This window comes from Arvicanthis niloticus, chromosome 2, assembly GCF_011762505.2.
Source record: "Arvicanthis niloticus isolate mArvNil1 chromosome 2, mArvNil1.pat.X, whole genome shotgun sequence".
Classification (NCBI taxonomy): Eukaryota; Metazoa; Chordata; class Mammalia; order Rodentia; family Muridae; genus Arvicanthis; species Arvicanthis niloticus.
In genome coordinates, this window is record NC_047659.1 from 95,584,512 (window position 1) to 95,605,467 (window position 20,956).

General features: G+C 41.9%; 1 protein-coding gene across 1 annotated transcript in view; it reads left to right on the forward strand.

Moving 5' to 3' along the window:
* Sema6d (semaphorin 6D) overlaps window positions 1-20,956 on the forward strand; it is a 546,498-nt gene that overhangs the window by 349,932 nt on the left and 175,610 nt on the right. The window contains exon 4 of the mRNA XM_076929654.1: window positions 14,196-14,224. The gene's annotated coding sequence lies outside the window, so the exon portion shown is untranslated. The remainder of the gene's footprint in view (window positions 1-14,195; window positions 14,225-20,956) is intronic.

A 20,956-nucleotide genomic window follows, 5' to 3' on the forward strand; every position in this document is an offset into this window, starting at 1 on the left:
GGCTTAGCAGGCAGAGGAACTCAGAATCACACAAGAAGTGGCACAAGTCTGATAAGGGACAAGATTCTGTACATTAATTTGTCAGATACAGTTACTAGAGAATCACAGAGGCTCAGGAAACACAACCTATGTTCCTAGCCTATTTCTATCCTGGGGTTTCTGTGGTCAGGTAAGGGGGATAACCTGTTTGAGCCTTCATTTACCGATTTTTTCCCTCCAGGAAGAAGTGACCTTTGACCCAACCCTCAGACTAACCGGGAAGAACAAATATGGTCATCCTTGGCTATGTGCAAAAGGTGACTGTATCACCCAGATGTGTCCCACATGATTTTATTTTGGGGACCGTGGAACCACTTTCAAGCTAACACTCTTTCACAACTGAGTTATGGGAACTTAGCTTCAGGATGCCAGCAGCTGGCTCAGTGTAACAGTACTACAAATAATTAGATGAACTTTCTTCAAAAACAACAAAAAAAATTCCTGTAGACGGATGCTTTCACACGCTCCCAGCCCCATGGCCCTATAACCCTAGGGAAAACTGTTTTACTATGTTTTTAAACCAGAAATGAATTTCTAAGCCGGGTGAGACTTTCAAAATGAAATTTGACAGTTTTTTTTTTTCTTTCTTCCCTCTCCCCACCTGATATCTGTTTGTTTGTATTCTCTCTCTTCTCCCCAGGGTGTTTCCAGCTGCCAGCAGGGCAGGCTGGAAGTTGTAGTAACCTGGGGATGAGTGGGTGGGGTCTCCGTTTGAATAGAAAGGAGAAAAAGGCAAAGGCATTTCTGGATAGGGGGTGTACCTCTAGGAAGAAGGGGCTTCCTTTCAATAAAGTTCTCATATCACCTCCATTACACACACACACACACACACACACACACACACACATATATATATACATATATGTATACACATATATATATATATACACATATGTATGTATAATGTTCTCTGCCCTTTTCCAGACCCTCTCATGTACCCTTATTTCAAACGCATGGCCTCTTTTGTGTATCGTTATTACATGCACATACAAACATACAAATATATTACTAAATATAACCTGCTCCATCTGTATAAAGTTGTGTATGTGTGGTCTCAGAGCTGATGGTATTAGGTAACCAACTGGTTTGTTCTTGCCTAGGAAAGACTGTGTCTTCCACTCCTTAGTTGTCTATAATTCTTTGGGTAGGATTGAGGCCTCATGGGCTTCTCCCCTGTCCACTTTGACATGTCTGTTGTTATGACTTTTGTTTTGCTTACATCTGGGCAGTTGTGTTGACGAGAATTTATGGGTGTAGCTTCTGGCATTTCTAGAAGACACAATCTCACAGTAAATTCCCTGTTTCTCTGACTATTATAGTCTCTCTACCCCTTCTTCAAAATGTTCTCTGCGCTCTCGGCGTGTAAGCATGTTGTAGTAGTACTCGTTGGGACTGGGCTCCACAACTCTGCACATTGATTGGTTGTCGTTTTCTGTAGTGGTCTCCATCTGTTGCAAAGAGAAGTTTCTTTAATGAAGTTTGAGGACTACTACATTCACCTGTGGGTATAAGAGCAAATATTTAGAATGTAGGTAGGAATTATGCTGGTTTAGTAAAGTGGTGGTTGTAGCCTCTTCTCCAAGATCCAAGACTTCACCAGCCCTGAGTAGTTTCTTGTACCAGGCATGAGTTCCTTCTTGTTGAGTAGGTCTTGAGTTCAATTAGAGTAATACATTGATTAGTACCAATGTAACTGTGCTACTACGGTGCCCTTTGCTTTATCCCGCTGTGTTGGTCATTGTTGTAGATTGTGGGCATCATAGCTGCGTAGGACCTCCTTTGAAAGCTTGCATGGTGCCTTAGATAACTTGATAGTTAGCCCTAAGAAAGAGACACTCAAGTCAATTCTAGCTCAGGGGCTCCGGGCTTTGCTTCTGAAGTATGTGGTGTCTTCAGCAATGGAAACTTACTTTTTATCTCTGGGGGCAACCATGGGCAATAGCAGTAGGCTGTATATTTTAAAAGATTCTTGGAGAGCCCTGCTCAACAACCAAAGAGGCCTTCTCATGCCTAGTATTAGCGTTTTGTTTTGTTTTGTTGGTCTTTGGCTCTTGGAGGAGCCTTGTTATTACAGATAAGAAAAGTTCATTAAAATTATATATGTATACCTATGAGGAATATATATATATATATACACATACACACATGTTTTCACAGAATTACATGTGTCATAGGATTAGAACATCCTTATTATTATTTTTATACTCCTCCCTCCTTCTTTTGTATTTACTTCCTTCCCCATCTCTAAAGATGCCCACACCCCTTTCCCATTTCCCTGATCAGATCACTAAATCAGATCCTATTCCTCATTCTTGCCCCTCAAATGCCCTATGTTGGCAATAGTTCCATTTTACATCATTTTGAATAAAGTAACCTAGACCCAGAAAGACAAATGTCACATGTTGTCTCTGGAGGCTTCTAGCTCCAGACACTCAGGCATGAGTCCATAGAACCTCCACTTCTTTCAGTTCCATGTCCCACCCTACTGCTCTCACTCTACTGTCCCTGCCCAATAGATACACAAAATGAGTCCCTGCTGACAGACTTTCCAACCTCTCTAAACAACAACCTTCATCCAAAACTCAAAGAATCCCAAGCCTAAGTATTCATTGCATAGAAGCTATCAGTCTTCAACTGAAAATTGGCATTCTGTCTTGGTATACAAAATTATAACTCAAGGGAAAAAACAACCATGTGAAAAGAAGGTTGGATTCTATGCTCTGGGATGTGGGGTCAAAAACATTTTATGAAGGCCAACTTAATAATATCCCAGCTGTTGTGGACATCAAGTCTGTCAAGTCTGTTCTACTCAGGTCCTTGTAAAGAACCTTCTACAATGGAACATGGCTGCATTCCAATAAAACTTTATTTACAAAATCAAAATTAATTGAGTGACAAATTATATAGACTACTACTGGAGCAGTAAATACTGCTTTTGAAAAATAAGGTACCACCATACTTAATGGTGCCCAATTTTAATCCCAGCACTCAGGAGGCAGAGGCAGATAGATCTGTTTGAGTTCTAGGCCAACATAGTTCCAGGCTTCTCGGGGCTAATAGTGAGACCTTGTCTCAGAAACAACAACAAAACAAACAAACCAAAAACCAAGATTCTGCCTTGATATGTTTGTAAATTACAAAACATTGGAAATTCCTGTCACTTGACAGGCGAGCTTACCCACATGCCTAGATACCAGTTAGGTTGCTGATGTTGGTTTGCTATGGCAAACCCTCTCAAATGGAGGTTGCTTGTATGCATCCCCAGCTATAAGAAATCCTGATCCTGGTAAAGACGGACTGCCCCTATCTCATTCACTCTGACTCCCTGTAGTGGGAGTTGGTCTACCCAGAGGACTCCTCACAGGACTTCAGCCTTGACAACTCACTACCAAACCTCCACCATGAAGCCTACCCTCTCATTGTCTGTCAAGTCCTCTCCCCAACCTTTACTGACAGATGTGCCAGGAGTCCAAGTCTTTTCCTTTTTCCAGGGCCTATAGAAGATTTTCTTCAATTAGTGATTGATGTGGGGGAGTCCAGCCCACTGTATATGGTGCAGTCCCTGGGCTGATAGTCCTGGGTTCTATAAGAAAGCAGGCTAACAAGCCTTGAAGAGTAACCAAGTAAACAGCACTGCTCCATGACCTCTGCATCAGTTCCTGCCTTAATGTTCCTGCTCTGTTTGGGTTCTTGCCCTGACTCCCTTTGATGATGAAGAGTGATGTGGAAATGTAAGCCAAATTTGCTTTGGGATCATGGTGTTGCATCATTGCAATAGTAAGGCTAACTAGAACAGAGATTAGAGTACAAACCTATAGCAGACCTATTCCTTCAGAGAACTACAGAGCCTGACATCCACATCCAGGGTATCAGCCCACTCCAGCCTCTCCTTTGTGAAAGCTGCATTCCTCCTCCTCAGGTTTAATATTGCCGTTACTGGGACAAAACCCATCCCCATCCTGTATCTCAGTCAACAAGTCCCAAGTCTTGGCTGCTAAGAACTTCCTTAGCAGACATTTGCATTTGAGACTAAAGACCAGCCATCTGGATGATGTCTGATTGCCTCTGTAGCTCATCTGAAGGTAGAAGCAAAGTCCTGAATGAATTTGGAGTGGGGGAGTCTGAGTAAGACTTAGATATGACTAATATTTCTTAGAGACAATGGTGTTGTACAAGTAATAATAACCAGAGAGGAGTGGTCAGTCAAGAATTCAGAGTAGTAGGAGCTAGGGAGATGGCTCAGTTAGTAAGCTGATGGTGAAAGAAGTGTGAAGTCCTATGTCCCATCCCCAGCATCCTGATAAAAAGCCAGGCACAGTGTTATCATCGGCTCATATCAGCAATGCATAGGAGATGAAAACGGGCACATTCCTGGGACTTGCTAACCACCCAGGCTAGCCTAATCAGTGAGAGACTCTGACTGAAAAGACAAGGCAGATGTCTCCTGAGAAGTAATAGCACCTGAGGTTGTCCTCTGGCCATCACATGTGTGGATATCCCTACACACATGTATACATACGCACACACATCTCAACTAGGGTCAGCGTCTTCCCCAAGGGTTAAATAACAATGTCCAGAGGCACTTTTGGGTGTCATGACTGAGGCAGTATCTAATAGGTTAAAAGCTAAGGATATTGTTAAATACTCTCCAGTGCACAAGCCATGTCAACCTCAACAAAGAAGCTCTTGGCTTCAGATGTCAACAGTGCTGAGGCAGAGACTCTAAGCACCTTGTTCAGCACTTCAGCAGTTCTCACACTATGAGTAGTTAAGTCACGGGTAGTCAGGCAGTCACACTAGAGTCCTTGTGGCCTGGCTCCCTCAAATGAAATGTATAGTTGAACCTCAATGGAGACTGGCCCTGGGATGTGGTGGCAGGAAAGAGCAAGCATGTAGCAAATACTCTGTCCTGGTGCTGTAGCTTTCCCCTTACAGATGCAGGCGAGAGTGTACCTTTTCAGGAGATGCTATCCCTAGGGTACTTCAGGTGATGGTGGGATAGAGGGGAGCTGCTGCTGACACTGACGATGCCTCTTGGTCCTCCTTCAGCCCTACTGATTTGATGTGGGCCTTGTGTGGGCTCTGTACAGAAAGCAGGCCACACACTGTTTAGCAGTTGGCTTCTCAGCTATTCCTCATTGAGTTCTGGCTTTACCTTTTAATATAATTCTATCTCCTTTGTACCTTTAATCAATTCTTCAGTTTCTGGTCTGTTCATGCCCTGTGCCCTTTTCCTTCTACTGCATACTTTTGATAAATTTCTTCTTTGGTCATTTCAGTGTATACCAGCAGGGCACAGGAATGGACATACGGCCTAAGGCACCTTCTGAAACAGTGGCCATATCTGTTGCATTACATACCAAGCATCTGAGAATAGGATGGCATGGGCCTCTAATTCTAACACTTGTGAGACAGAGGCAGGAGGATGGACCCAAGTCTGAGGTCATCCTGGTCTAGCTACCAAGTTTCTGATAAGACAGGACTACATAGCAAAACCTTGTCTTTAAAACAAATGTCAAAACAAACAAGGGAAAATGTCACAAAGGACCAAGCAGTCTTGCAAGAAAAGATGTCTAGACCATGTTGCCAGAAGCCATAATGCTTGTTGTGAGGACCTACATAAAGAAAATCATTTTGTTTATCTGTTTCTATGGAGAAACTAACTCAAACAGTGACTTAAACATTACTAGTAGGTCACATAGATTAGTAGATTGACTTAGTTCTCCTGACTGGTTCTAGATTGGGTTTCTTTGGTGATGAATTATGCTACAGAGCTTGCTTGGTTCAAGACACTGTGTTCAACCCTCAGCAATAAAACAACCAAGTCCCACATCCAAATACCTCATAATTCTGCCCTATTTAGATGTAAAATCTATTCAGATATTGTTAATTCAGATGACAGCATACTGGTCCAGCATAGTTGTTAATCCGAGATGATTGTGTGAACAAATCATTGGTGTGGAAAATGGGATGCTGGAACAACCTGAGAATGCTAAGACTGAGGACTGCCACACTGGAAACTAGAAAAGAACCATGACAGATCTACCCACAGTTCAGAGGGAGCATTGCCTTGCAGATACCTTGAGTTTCACTCCTGGACTTGGGAGAAATACATTTCTGAGGTTATAACCCAACTTATTTGTAGGATTCTATACAGCAACCCTAAGAAAAGCATGTGTGATCTCTCAGGAAGTTGCTCAGATCTTGATTGGGGCTAGAGGCTGGAGGCTGTCTTAGTCTGTGTCTGGTGCTGTAACAATGATCTTTAAATTAAGTAATTCATAAACGATAGACATATCTTTCCTGCAGCACTAGAGGCAGCAGATTCCAAGATGAAGACGTCTGGTTAGAGAAGTGGTTCTCAACCTGTGGGTTATAATTCCTTGGGGTGGCATATCAGATATCCCGAATATCAGATATTTACATCAAGATTCGTAACAGTAGCAAAATAGCAGTTATGAAGTAGCAACAAAATAATTTTATGACTGGGAGTCACCACAATATGAGGAGATGAAGCAGGAAGGTTGAAAACTACTTGGTTAGAGCTTTAGTTTAGCTTAACTGGTGGCAACTTCTTGCCACAACCACATGTAGGAGACGGTGAGAAGGATAAGAGCTTGACAGACTCCCTCAGATCCTTGTACAAAGGCACAAACCCCATTTGAGTGTGTGAAGACTCCAAGGCATGGTCATCTCCTCAAGCCTCACCTCTCAATGTACACGAGAACACAGGGGACTGAGTGTCAATGTAAATGTTAAAAAGGGACATAGGTGTCCAGGCTCTCAATATATAAATACAAAAGACTCCATGAAACTGTGGGTCCAGGAGGGCATTGTCAGAAAGCAGGTGACTGCTCTAAGGTTGCAGGAACATCTGGGTCTGGCCAAGTATCTAGCCAAGAATGGTTTATGGTGGCTACGAAATTCAGGTGGAACCAGATATCTTTTGACGTATCCTGAACTTATAGGAAATGCAAGTCAGTGCTACCGAGATAGGACAAAGAGTTTAGGTAGAGAAAAATGCCAGGAGAGAAAGAACGAGGATGAGTAGACATGCCATAAATGCATGGCCAGAGAATGACATGCATGGATGGGTACAGAAGTTTGAAAATATCACAGGAAGTCCCATGTATTGTATCTCATAGCCCTGTGTCTAGCAACTACCTGATGACACTGGAGAGAAATGTGCCAGGTGAGGCTTAGAGAGAGTAATGCATGGGCAGAGCTACAGGGAGAGCGGCAAAGAGAGATGACTATAGCAACATACATTCAAGACACCAGCATCTGTAGGTACTAAATGGTGCCCTCAGGAAGGCTATGGGAGTGGAATCCAGGGCAAGCTGTTGCTTCTTGCTGTCAGAGGCATTCTGGCTGACATATTCCATTTTACAGTCTGGCTCTAGTCTCCAGCAGTTACCAAACTAGACATCATTTCGGAAATTAAGGTAATAGAAGCTGTGTCAGGAGGAAGGAATAACCAATGTTTTCTAAGCATATATTAAAAATGAATGTCCTCAAAATGAATATTTCACAGAGAGGAGCTTGGTGGAGAGGAAAATGTAAAAAGATAAGGCTACCCTGGTTCTTACGAGTGCTCTTAGGAATATATCTGTTTCTCAGGTGGTTCATCTGGAGTTCCCTTTCCTGGCATCACACTGGACTTGAAGCAAGACAATAGGTCTAAGCTTTATGTTTTCTCTGACTCAGACAACACAGATTAATTGTCTCTCATCCCACACTTAGCTGTGGCCGGGTGGCTTTGCTCTGGTTGATTGGCTGGGCATGTGTGCGAGGCAGCCCTGTTTGCCTTGGTGTTAATTTCATCTGTGTTAAGTGTGGCCATTTTTGTCAATGATCATGAAGTGAATCTCTGTGATTAGTCATTTAACTGTATGGTAATTATAAACTAAATAGTGTTTACAACAAACCCCTTGGTTAGGAGACAGAGTCTGTGTCAAATTATAGCCTTTGAAAATTACATAAGTAAAAATTTGCATCTAGAAGGGCCCTTCATGAAAATTATAAAAAGATTGTATAATTTTTTTTGTTTTCATTGCATAGTAGCTATATAATTGTCAAACCAATGAAAACTGGGTCCATAATACTTTCTTTCCAAATTATTTTTCTCATAACTGCATTAACTGCATATATATATTATGAAAAGCAACCTTGGCAATCACATTGTTTTTCTTCAGATTAATGCAAACTACCATAATGAACACATATCCCTCAGAATGTATTCAGTGAGGGAATGGGCAGAGAAGCTACTGGCTGGACATGGAGCATAATGATAACCCTGCCTCTGCTTCTCCCTGAACCCTGGAAAATCCACTCACCTCTGAAAAGCATCCTGACTTCAAATTCTGTCTGAATTTTCAAAAGCCTTCATTACTCTTTGTTCTGTGATTAGTCAGGAAAAGAGCTGTCCCCTCAATCCAAATAGAGAATTGCATGAAATTTTCTAAAATGGGGATTTTTAGCTTAAGCTCTTGAATTTGGACAATTGCCTAGAAAGACTTTAATTTTTTTTCTTTTTTGTAAATAACCAGAAGAGAAGCTTTAAACATCAAGATCTTTTCTTTTCTTTAAAAAAATAAAATCAGAGGCAAAGAACTCAGGGTGAAACAGCCTCACAGTTGACTCTGCCTGGGGGAACTTAATCCATCAACAGAGACAACATAATTCACACAACCCGCTTTGTAGCAAGGTTGTCATTGAGGCTTACACATGCTGGAGGATGCCATTCATTTGTCTTTACCTCCTTAGCTTTAAGAGTATGCTTTTACTTCTTTTCCTTGGCTCCCAGTTCCCTCTCATTTGTCCATAAAGGCCAGTGCTCATTCTGGAAATAATTTCCCCTTTTTAAAGTTAGCAGACCCAACATGCTGGCAACTAAGTGCCTAGTGTTTCTCACAGTGGAAGAGTGAGTAGTAGGCGGTTAATGACAACTGGAGTATCCTTTAGAGACTTCACAAAAAGCATTCATTCACTGATGATCTAACACGGAATTTGTTGGTTACCCATCAAATAATTCACATTATTCTTCATCCTGCATTTCAGAATACAAAATTCCCAGCACTAAGTACACAGTTGATATTCATTGCAAAGTTAGTAAGGCTTGATTCCAAGAACCCCCTTGTCTAAGCAGGGAGGCAGGTTTAGACACAGGTCTTGCTAAAACATTTTGATTAGTATTCTGAAATGGGTAGGAAGAACTAGCATTGAAGCCCAAGTAAGGAAGTGACTGTGTCTGAGGAAATTAAGATCTACAGAAAAGGTGTGGCATGTGGTTTTAAAGAATGACCAGGCATTTATCAGCTGAAAAGAAAACTAGAAGAAATATACCATATACCGAAGGTAGTGTGTGGGCTTGCATGTAAGGGATGGAAGCATCACAAGCAAGTTGGGGGCCCTGGCAAAGTCCTGGAGACCTTGGTTCTGGGAACTGTTACTGTGGCTGAGATCCAGAGGATGTTCAGTTGAAGCCGTTAAGTGACACCTGGGAAGATCAAAGGTTGCTAGGTACTAACAGATAGGGAAGAGAGAAAAAATAGATGGTATGGTTTGATCTGGTGCAGTCGGCAGGGGGGATAAGGGCTTCCTGCTGAAGGCCAAGTCCCCCCATGGAAAACACCTCGTGAGAAAAGAGAAAAACAAAACATATAGCAGTGTCCAAAAGATTAATGTAGACAGGAGTGTGCTCTGGGCCTGAGATGGGCAATCTGTCAGTTTGATCAGACTGAGAAAGGTCAAAGAAAGTAGATCTCTCACCAAGCTCCAAGGGCTTTTCTAAAGCCATGAAGATCTGGAGGCCATTGTCCCTATCCTGAATGGGCCCACTGATGGATTCAGAACTTGAATAGATTCTATGGAGTCACTAGAACTACAAGGTCAGGTCTGCATGGAAGAAGTGACTTGAGTGGCTGAGGCAGTCTTTGTGGGGCGGGGGGGAGGGCTACATTTGACCCTGCTTCCTCTTTATTAACTCTGCTTACTGCCCAGCATGGTGTGTGTGAGCCAGGTTGCCATGCCCTCCCCACAGCTGATGCTGGTTGTTTGAGAATGTCCTCGGCTTTTCTGAGTAGGGGTCTGGATAAACAACAGCCACCAAAGTCAAGGCCAGTCAGTGACCTCCCAGTTCACTGTCACACATTCAAGAAGAGTAAGAGAAGGCTGACGATGACTGTGCAGAGCAAATATATCTATTTGTGAGGCAAGTAGACCATGCCACCAGACAGAAGAACTGCTAAGGCTGACTGAGCTCAGGCCCTCTGAATCTCAGAATTGAGAATGGTAAGAGTGGGGCTACTCCCTGCCTGCCTCTACCTGCTCTAGAATATGTAACTATGACAATCCACTGAAAGGACCATGGCAATCAGTCACGTAGCATAAAAACCTGAAGTTCTCCATACTAATGAGGTATCTAGATAGGCCCCAAGTGTTAGGCCAATGAGCTTCCTTTCCTAGGCATTCCTTCCTGCAAAAGGTATTTAATCCCTGGTTCACCCTGAATAAGGTGTATGCATCCAAATCCACCATCTTTAGGTCTTTGTCTTAAAGAGCTTCACCTACATCTCCCAGAGAAAGCTTTCTCTCTTCCACCCCCTCTGCACTCTTAGCACCCGGTTCCCCTGGGAGAAGCAAGGACCTACCAGGGACCCCTGTTACCAACTTCCAGCAGTATGCCAGTGGTGCCTGGGTACACAGGTAACCGGGAACCACAGCAATTATCCCAGACTCCTGTGTTTCCCACTCAGGGAAACAGACTGAGGACCATCATTATACACTGCATTTTGCCTTCCCTGTAATGCTACAGTGCTTAGGGCACCCCAGTGTTTAGGCAAGATACAGCCCTGCATTCATTAGGGAAAAGTAAAAAGGAATTGGCAAGCAGGGAGGGCCTCCAAGGGAGGAAAACCTCTGCTACACCCTGTGGACAGACTCAGGAATCTCTGGAAGGTAGATGGAGGCTGAAGTCATCTTTAGTAGGGTTGTCCTTTTTTACTTTCTCTCAGGTGGAACTTGTGAGCAGTCCACACATTCTATGCATGTTTCCTCAGCATAATCAGAGAGCTGGTCATCCATTCAGGGGAAAGGTATCATGTCCTACATGTCTAGCTTATGATCCACCAAGGCTCTTGCCCTCACTGCCTAAGGGACTTAACTCCTTTCACCACAAAGTAATGAGACTTCTGAGATAGCCAAGAAAACTCTTGCTACTCCCTAGGTTGCTTATTACATTTAGTCACAGCAACAGAGAAGTAATTACTACAGTGACCGTGTCACTCTGACCCCACAACAATATTGAAAACATAGGAATAGTGCCTTGTTTGAATTAGTTCCTTCCCATGTCTTACTGTTACGTCTTTCCATTACAGTAAAATGATGGTGGCAAGAACATAATTTTTTGTATATTTTAATATATGTGTTCCATTAAAGGTTGGCATCTGTATAAAGCCCCTTATTTTAAGTTAATCGTGTTCTTCAAGTAACTTAGGTGGTAAGTCCAAAGTTTGCATTTACAAATGAAGAAAGGGAGACCCTGAGGCTGGCACATAGGAAGTAATGATGTGTTCATTATGTTCATTATCATTTGTGCAAACCATATGTGTGTTGGAAAAGGATGTTTCATACGCAAAGATTGGTGGCACATATTTGGACATTTCATTGATTTTTTTTATCTTACAATATCACTTATAATTGGAGGTTGGAAGGCTTGTGCTGAGCCAAACAACACAATACTTTGTGAATTGGAGGAGAGTTAGAGCCAGCAGAAGGGTGCCATGTGTCCATTTCAGGATTTTGGTTTTAGGCAATTTCAGACAGTGAATGATTAATTATGATTAATTGTATTTACTTAATAGTTCTCTGTGGATATTTCCATCTGAAAGGCGACACCTGGGAATGACTCAAGTTTGTGGCTAAAATATTTCATTAATCTTTTAGATCCTCCCCTCCCCACCTCCAACCACTTTCATCTCTTTATTTGAAACCATCTTCATTTGAAAACATGGGAAAGACTGGACTACCTTTTTATTTCTAAGTCTTTCTAGTCTTTCTAGTCTTTCTAAGGATTCTGTGACTTATTTAGAACTAAACTGTAAATGGGTACCACATTAATTCAGTTACATCACCTAAGCTTTCTTCCTTTCAGTGTTCAGTAGATCAGATATCTGTTTGGAAATCACAAAGGTGGGGACCAGGGATCTTCAAGTAGTTGTATTTGCATTGTATCTGTTGAATACCACTTTGCCTAAGTGTATTTACTGAGTACAACTTGCTAGGTAGGCAGACTAGCTTCAGATTAGCAGTCCTGCTTCCTCAGCCCCCACGCTCTGGGGTTGCAGGCTTGCACTGCTGCACCACCTGGAATGTCCACTTAAAACACCTTCTGACTCAACGCTTCACACTCAGCTTACATGACCTGATAAGACATTTCTCATCCAGCAGTCAGGTCTTCTCAAATGGTGATCTCCTGACTCCCAGTTCCCTAGAATACTTAAAATATTCTTAGCACATCAGAGCTGGACTCAGGATCTACGTTTTCACAAGCACACCAATAGATGTTCACACATATTCAAATGTAAATGTCACTTTCTCCAAACCCTTCCTCTCTGTGTGAGGAGCATAGTTCTTGTGGATTCCAAAGACTGAACAGCAAAGATGGTGAGAGGCAAGATCATAGTGGTTGGCCTTCAAGAAGTTCTTTTCTCTTGATTCTAGCCAGAGGCAGGGGATTAACTCCTGCTTTCTTTTACTTCTTGCCTTTTCTAAAAGGCAAACTTTATACTTAGACACATTTCATTCTGAAAGTAGTTTCAAAGCCAATGTGTGTAACATTGACAGAGCTGTGGGGGGAGGGGAAGAGAAGTCTATTAGGGGATAAATTTGCCATAAAACTTTAAAATTAAACAGTACATGGAGTTTGGAAAAGTTCAGTATAAACTGAATTTGGAGATCATAGCCTGGAAGCATTCCCGGCAAAGACGGAGCCCGTAGACAGGATAACAATATAATTTATTACGAGGCTATTTGATTGGAAATAAATGAAAGGATTTTAATATAGTTTCAGACTGTGTTTTCCCTGTTTTGCTCTGCTTTTGAAGTCCATTGAATCCTTAATGTTGATTTTCTACTCTTTTTTTTTTTTTTTTTGGTTTTAAAATACAGTCCACTAAGGTCTACAAAGCTGTTTCCCCCCAAGGCTAAGTCTGTTCTAGGTGAGCTAATCAATCAATTTCAACCCATTAGGAAAGAGCACTCAAATAAAAAGAATCCTAACCTTTTGATGGATTTGCTAGCTGTTTGCTCAACACAATTTTTTTTCCTAATTGGCAAAATACCAAATAGAGAAGCAATCTTACATTTTAGAAAAGGGAAGGAGTCCAGGTCCCTGAGAACCATGCTGCATTCGGGGGTTGAGGGTGGGGGTGCGGAATGTTTCTCAGATCTGGAACTATTGATTAAGTACAGCCTCCTTTGGCGGTGATGGAGTTATTTTTAATTAAATCTTTCTAGCCCAAGTTGAAATGCACACATATTTAGGATATGAAAGAAATGCTTCCGAAAAGCAAACTGGGAAGAAGATATGATGTTTGGTTGAACTGAACTTCAAACTTCAGCAGAGACTTTGCCCCTGAGCTACTCAAAAACTTTTCTTCAGGCTCAGGTCTACAGAATGGTTCGGGTCATGGGATGTGACCTATCTGAGTCCATTCTTCTGTCATGTGACCAGCCTAGCCTTACTGCTAAGCTAGACTACTGCATAGAGACCCATTTGTGACGCTACATTTGGTGAGCAGGGTATTAGCATGGAGGAGTTCTTTTCCTCTGACCTGTGAAGAGGATACATAAGACACAGTTGACAGGTGATCTTCAAGCTGTCAAAGGTTTTTGTTTTGCCTCAAAATGGTGTTTCACAACTCCAGAGCCTAGACTGACACCAGATTTACTCTTGGTGCATGCTTCCTCTCACCTCACCCCTAAATGTTTTCCCCTCACTCCCAACGGTTCCCTAATAGTTGCATTAAGTGGAGAAATTAGCTGTTTCATTAAATTATTAGAAAAACTGTATTTGTTTAATTCAGTTCTGTGGTTTCAAAAATCAGGAGCAATAAAAACACTAATGCATATATTTTGTCTTTTCTCCTTTTTAGGTTCTGCCAAGGACAGAATAATCTCCAAGGTATGAGACAGTATACTACTCCCCAATTTGTTGGCTAAACTCAGAATGGCATTTTTTGTTTGTGGTGAGGGTGACACTCAAATGGTAGCCAGAAGTGGGCATTGGCGCTGCTGATGGTGCCGGTGAATGAAGAATATTACACATATAATATGGCCGAACCAGACCAGGAGTGAGAGAGAGGCAAAGGAAGGGAGGGAAGGGAAGAGAGGGAGGCTTTCTTGCTTGATTAGCCCTTTTATGAGACAGCAGACTTTTTGTCTCTGAGTTTCAAAGACAGAAGACAGCTTCTTTGTGAGCCGATGTGGCAGGGCCCCACACCTCCACTGAAGCCTGTTTTGGAAGAATTAAAAAGCAGAAGCCCCTCCTCATAGCCCCGACTCCTCAGCTGCATGAGGCTTCCTATCCAGCTCTGCAGGATCACATTAGCCAAGTTGTCTAACTTCCAGAAGTCTCCGTAAGAACAAGCTATTGCGGATGTACTAATCATATTATAGAACACAATAGGAACCCCTTTTGATTCCCTTAGAGGACTGGGTGTAGAGGATGTGCACCATCTGGTTGGTGAAGGCAGGAGTCGGTTTTTTCAGGAGGGCACACATCCAAGTTCTGTTTCATGCGCATCAGAAGGAGGAAGGATAAGCAAGTCTGTTTATAATGAGAGCGGTGCTGAAGCTAATAAGATGGGGTGTGTTTCCTGGGTGCGACGTCTCCGAAGCTACGAGTGTTTGCAGTACATTTGGCTGCCTCGCTTGTTCGGGGGGGCTGGGCTTCCAATTGAAAAATGTAAAGCTCTCCATGTGTTAATTGGAAAATAGAGGCATCTTTGCCGTGGAGCATCTGGCTTCCTAGGTATTAATTACGGCTCTGTCTACACATAAAGACTAGTATTTTTAACATCTTCTCTTATTCACCATGTTACTTTTAGAAACTGTTAAGTTTTCAGATCACTGGGGGGGGGAAAAGTAAGCTAAACTCTACTAGATATTGGGTGCTTTTAAAAATATCTTGTATGCTAGGTGTGGCAGCACCTGCTTGTACTCAAAATCGCTTTTTTTTTTTTTTTTTTACATCTTAACCACTTTTTTATTCTTTGAAATTTTCATACAGTATATTTTAGCATATTCTTTTCCATCCCCCACCTCCTCTCAAGCCCTCCCTACTCACCCAACTCTGTTCTTTCTCTCCCTTTCAAAACAAAATGTAAAAAGGAAAAGCGAGTAAAGACACACACATGTACACACACACGCACATGCACACGCGCACACACACAGAAACAAAGAAAAACATGGAGTCAAGTCTGTTCTGACCAGCTACTCCTGAACATAAGACCTGCCCTGGAGTTGGGTGGATCTACCCAGTGTCACACCACTGAAGAAAACTCATTTTTCGTTTCCTAGCAGCTATTGTTTGTGAGTAGCTTCTTCTTCTTCAGTGGGGGTGGGACTTTGTGCTCTCCTCCCCTCCTGCACTCCTCGACTTTTGCCTACTGCCTTGAGCTTGTACTGCTCATATGTGTGGTGTCACAGTCTCCGTAATTTCACATGTGGCTCAGCCCTGTTCTGTCTTGAAAATATTGTTTCTGTTTCCTCAAAAGTTTATATCATCTCTGGCTGTTTCTGTCATTTGCATAGATCCTGAAAACTGAAAGGTAGACCTTATTATCCACAGAATTCAGGAAGTAAAGACAGGAAGACGGCAGGTTCAAGGACAGCCTAGGCTACACAGCAAGGCCTTATCGGAAAAATATAAAAATGCAGAAAAATAGGGAAGATATATTTTTCAAGGCAGTTGCAGTTTATAACAATAAATAGTAATGAAACAGGAAGAAAGTGTGAGAGCTAATTTTCATTGAATGCTTTCAATGAATTATTTAAATAATAATAATAGAGGCCTGGAACACAGGTCTCTGTTTCACTGTAGTATTCATCTAAACAGGGCTCCTGTGGTGTGGGTGTAGGTCAGAAAACCTGCTTCCAAAGACTACTTCCTTGGGCTTTCTACAGACATTTTAAAATATTCCACTGTAGCAAACATGACTTGGGAATCTATGATACCCTTCAATAACTAGAAGCTTTTTCTGTATGTATTCCACAAGTCTGGCTAGCCCTGATACAAGAAGCATAGTCACTTGGCACACAATCTCATTGAAGGCAATTAGAGCCATCACCATCAATCCAATTAAACAGGGTAACCAGCTCTGGGAGCCAGAAGCAGCAGAGGCCTCTCTGACTAAATCCAGGATTTGGGATAAGGGTTTGATTGTGAATTTTAAACATTTTCGTGTTTTGAAATACGTTTGCTTATAAAAATAGATAATATTGAGAAAGTAGGTGAGTGAGAAGAGATCAAATAACTGTTGGATTGTAAGTGTTGCATTTAATGATCAACATCCTATTTCTAAACAGTGAGATTGTCTGATGTTAAGCACACTGGCTCTGGTCTCCTCTTCAACCTCAGTGGTGTTTCTTGTAAGGCCTTTCATTCCCTGCATTGCGACTTTTGCTTCTCTGAGTGCTTCAGCAGTGACTAAGAGTCCTGAAGGCTATACCTCTGTGCTCATTAGACCCTTTGTTGCTCTAGCAAATACCCAAGAGAGACAACCTAAGGGGAAAAGGGGTCATTTCTGTCTAATGGTTTTAGATCATTAGAGCATGACAGTTCACATTAAGGTGCCCAGGATGGATGGATGGATGGATAGATAGTTAGATAGATAGATAGATAGATAGATAGATAGATACATACATACATACATACATACATACATGATATATAGATAGACACATTAGACACATAGATAGATAAACATTATTCCTCCTAGGCTCTTACCCTATGGCATGATGTCCTCTTAGTCAGTCCTCACTGGAAACCACTATAATTTTACACAGAATTTTGCTTTAAATGATCTCCTTGCTGTGTCTCAGTCTCATCAAGTTGGCAATTGAAGTTAACCCTGGTTGCTCAGGTTCTGTTCAAAAGATATTTTGGTACATCAGTGTGATTTAATAGATCACTAATCAACAGTTAGTAATTTAACCACCAGCTGTTCACTCTCCCGGAAGGTTGAAAATGAGGCTAATGTCCCAGGCTCTTGACCACTGTCTGCTTGTTGGACGCTAATTCTCCCCATGAGCTGGTCTGAGGCCTGCTGAAACTGATCTTGTTACTCTGAAGGAAATTTCATTGCAAGTAATAATTCCTTGTACCCAGTCTGGCTAGGGAAGAGATAACCTATGACCACAGAGGGCATGCTGGGAGAAGGGGATAGGATGCCTTCTATGGACTGAGCAGATGACTATCCAAGGAAAGTCTAAAAAAAAGGAGCCTGAAAATAAGCCTAGCCCCATGTCAGGAGACATCTTTTCCTAGGAGTTGGCTTCCCTCAGAAGCCAGGAGCTTCCAAGAGCTTCCAAGCAACCTGTTTACGGTTCTGGAACAAAACCAAGATATCACTCTTCATACTTTATAATGCCATAGTATGTTTTATGAAAAACTACCATCACTTCCACTGTATTCTATTGGTCACAGACCCAAGTGTGGCATGATGTGAGAGGGAGCTACAAGGACATGAATACCAAGAGGCAGAAATTACCAACCGCCTAGAAACCGGCTCTACATCTACCATGAAGTCTCTTATTTTCAGGTGTTTCGAGGGAATGTGGTGTCCTCCTGAGTAAGGTTTAAAAACAATACAAAATATGAATCCGTAGTTATAGGATAGCATGATATTCACTTACATTACTGTCCTCTTGATATGACACTTGAATGTGTGAGTTATGGGGGAAAAAAAAAGCTTGCTCAGGATCCTTCACTGGAATTCTGAGGCCTAGCTGTATTCCATTCAAACTTCTCAAGTCATCCCTGCCAGTGAGAGAATCAAGAAGTACAAGCCATGGGCCTGGGTTCTGACATGCTTCTGCCAAGTTATGCTGGGACATACCATCAAGGACAAAGAGATGATATGTACTGTGTCTGTTGGTGCTGAAATAGCCACAATTCTAAGAAAGAAAGAACAGAAGAAAGAAAGAAAGAAAGAAAGAAAGAAAGAAAGAAAGAAAGAAAGAAAGAAAGAGAAAGAGAGGGAGGGAAGAAGGGAGAAAGGGAGGGAGGGAGGGAGGGAGGGAGGGAGAGAGGGAGGGAGGGAGGGAGGGGGGAAGGGAGGAGGGAAGGAGAGGAAATGGGAGGGAAGGGAAGGAAAGGAAGGGAAGGGAAAGAAAAGGAAGGGAAGGGAGAGGAAGAAGAAGAGGAAGAGGAAAGGAAAGGAGAGGAGAGGAAAGAAAAAAATAAATGAGGACCTAAATTCAGATCCCTCGTCTCCCTGTAAAACAATGTGCATTTTTATGTATTTCACTGAAGGACGATGAAGGGCCGATAGTGGGGGCTCATTGGCCAGCGAATCTACTCAATCAGAGAGCTTCAGTTTCAGTAAGAGGTCCTGCTTCCAAAAAGAGGATAATAAAAGGATAGAGGAAAGACACCTTAATATCTCTCAATGTCCCCAATGCCATCTTCTGGCTTTTTAACTTCATGCTCAAACATGCCTGCACATACACATAAGAGAGGAGTGGGGCAGGGGTGGAGAGGTAGGAAGGGAGTCTTGTGGTACCAATGATGTCAAGAGCCTGAGAAAAGTTAATTTATGCAGTGAAAAGCATATAAATACTTTAAGGACAGTAGTTTCATTCCCTTTCCCTGCCATATCCTATTTTCTGTAATTCCACATATCAATTGTAAATCAAGGTCTAAGATTATTGACTAGAACAATCCCAGGAATGAGTCAGCCAAAACATTAAGCTACCCTGTTCTAAGTAGTGTGAAGACCTCTTCTGCTGTCTTGCTGCAATTCAGCCAGGATGTGCATGACTTGTTTATCCAGAGTGTGTGCAGCCCAGTGTATCTACTGTGTATGTACTGCCTTCATGTTAATTAGTCAGCAGGCTCCTGAGCTTCTAGGTAAATATACTGCAATGCTTGTCATCAAGTAATTCTCATTAACTTAATAATAGCACAAAAGCACAAGAGCAGAGGCTGCTGGGAATTTAGGGAGTTCACAAAAGGATCTATGACATGCTTCTTTTAAGCAAAGGGTCAGGGGTATTCTCAATTTTATAAGGAAACCAAAGCAATTGTATGATGAAGTATCTAAGATCTAATATATTGTGGTTGATCTCTTTTGTTGCTTAATTTATTAATTAGGCTTTGTCAAAAGTTTATATGGATAGGGTATATTGGTACTATTTATGATGTTGTGTGCCTCTGGGATCCTGGAATGTTGCCTTTGAGGACACATAGGTCCTACTGGATGTTGAATGGCACCTGATCCCCCCCACACATACACACTCACTTACCACATACTCTAATGGGTACCCCTAAGAGTTTATAAGCACAGTCCTTTAGAACTGACCATATGGACAGACTGCACGCAGGTCATGCAACTAATGAGCAATCTTAGACATTTCCTTCTCTCTTTACTTGAAGGTCCCTTAAGGTAAGTGACTATATCAACGTTATATGTAAAGCTAGCAGCATCACCAACTAAAGTTGCATAGCATTTGAATAATTGTCCCTCTCTACCTGCCAATCCCATTATGATGTTGGTACAATATTCCTGTATTGTTATAAGTAAACATCTGCTTATCTTTTATTTAAAACAAACAAACAAACATGTCGTTTGTTTGGAGTAGAGTACTTCTGATTTAGAGAGAATTTGCTAAGGTTCTCAGGCAAATATTTTTATGGAGTAGGACCTGCTTCATGGAATGTCATTTCTATGCAGTATGTCTTGCAGACGAACCAGGCTGTGCTTATGAGCAGCTGCCTTGAAGATGCAGGACATAGGGAGAGGGACAAATTGACATCACACTTTCTGACCTGCTAAATATTGATGAAGATGTGGAAGAGGGTCACAAGTGTTTGAATAGAGACACTGGTGCCTAAGTGATCATTCTGCAGCCAGGCACAAGTCTAGGGAAATGCCAAACATATGCCGGGCTTCTGCCAAACGTTTCTCTGGCTGCTGTTTTTCTGCCTCTTTTCTCCATTTTATTCCTTCTCAGGGTGCTTTGAGCTGTTATAATTTGGCCTCAGAGAATGTAGTATGTTCTCTACCCTCAAGATTATTTAGAACTTTTCCAGTATGCATGTAAACAAATCCTGGAAAAGGATTGTCTGTGTTCCAAGTGGAGAAAGACTTGGATTCTCTGCCATTTCCCTAAAGGACAATCTCAGTAAGCTTACTCAGATAACTCAGTCTATAGTCTAAAAGTTACAGATCCGTAAATGGGCTTTCTCATGCCTGGTTACTGGCAATTGTCTTTCCTAGATAATAAGTGACCCTTTAGAGATGAAGGACCAGACTCATTTCTGTGCTGGGAGTGGTTTTTCCCTGCAGAGAGGAATGTGAGAAAAAGAATATCTGCTTTACCTCTTCTGGTGAACAGGGAACAGCTCTAAACTACAAGATTTATGGGATTTCTATTCAAATTGCAACGCCATCAACTATGATCAGGAAAGAGGGTGGGGTTGCATCTGTGCTACTTTTCCTCATTATCTCTTTCATAATTTATTCCAAAATAGCTGGTTGTGAAGAACTCAAAAACACAAAACAGACTTTTCCTGTTTGGATGTGAACATGTATGTTATTATTTCCAATAAGTGATTATTACTTAGGAATCATAGAAGTCCTCTCCGTGTCTACTTTCAAGACGTGGATTCCAAAGCTCTACCTGCTCGCAT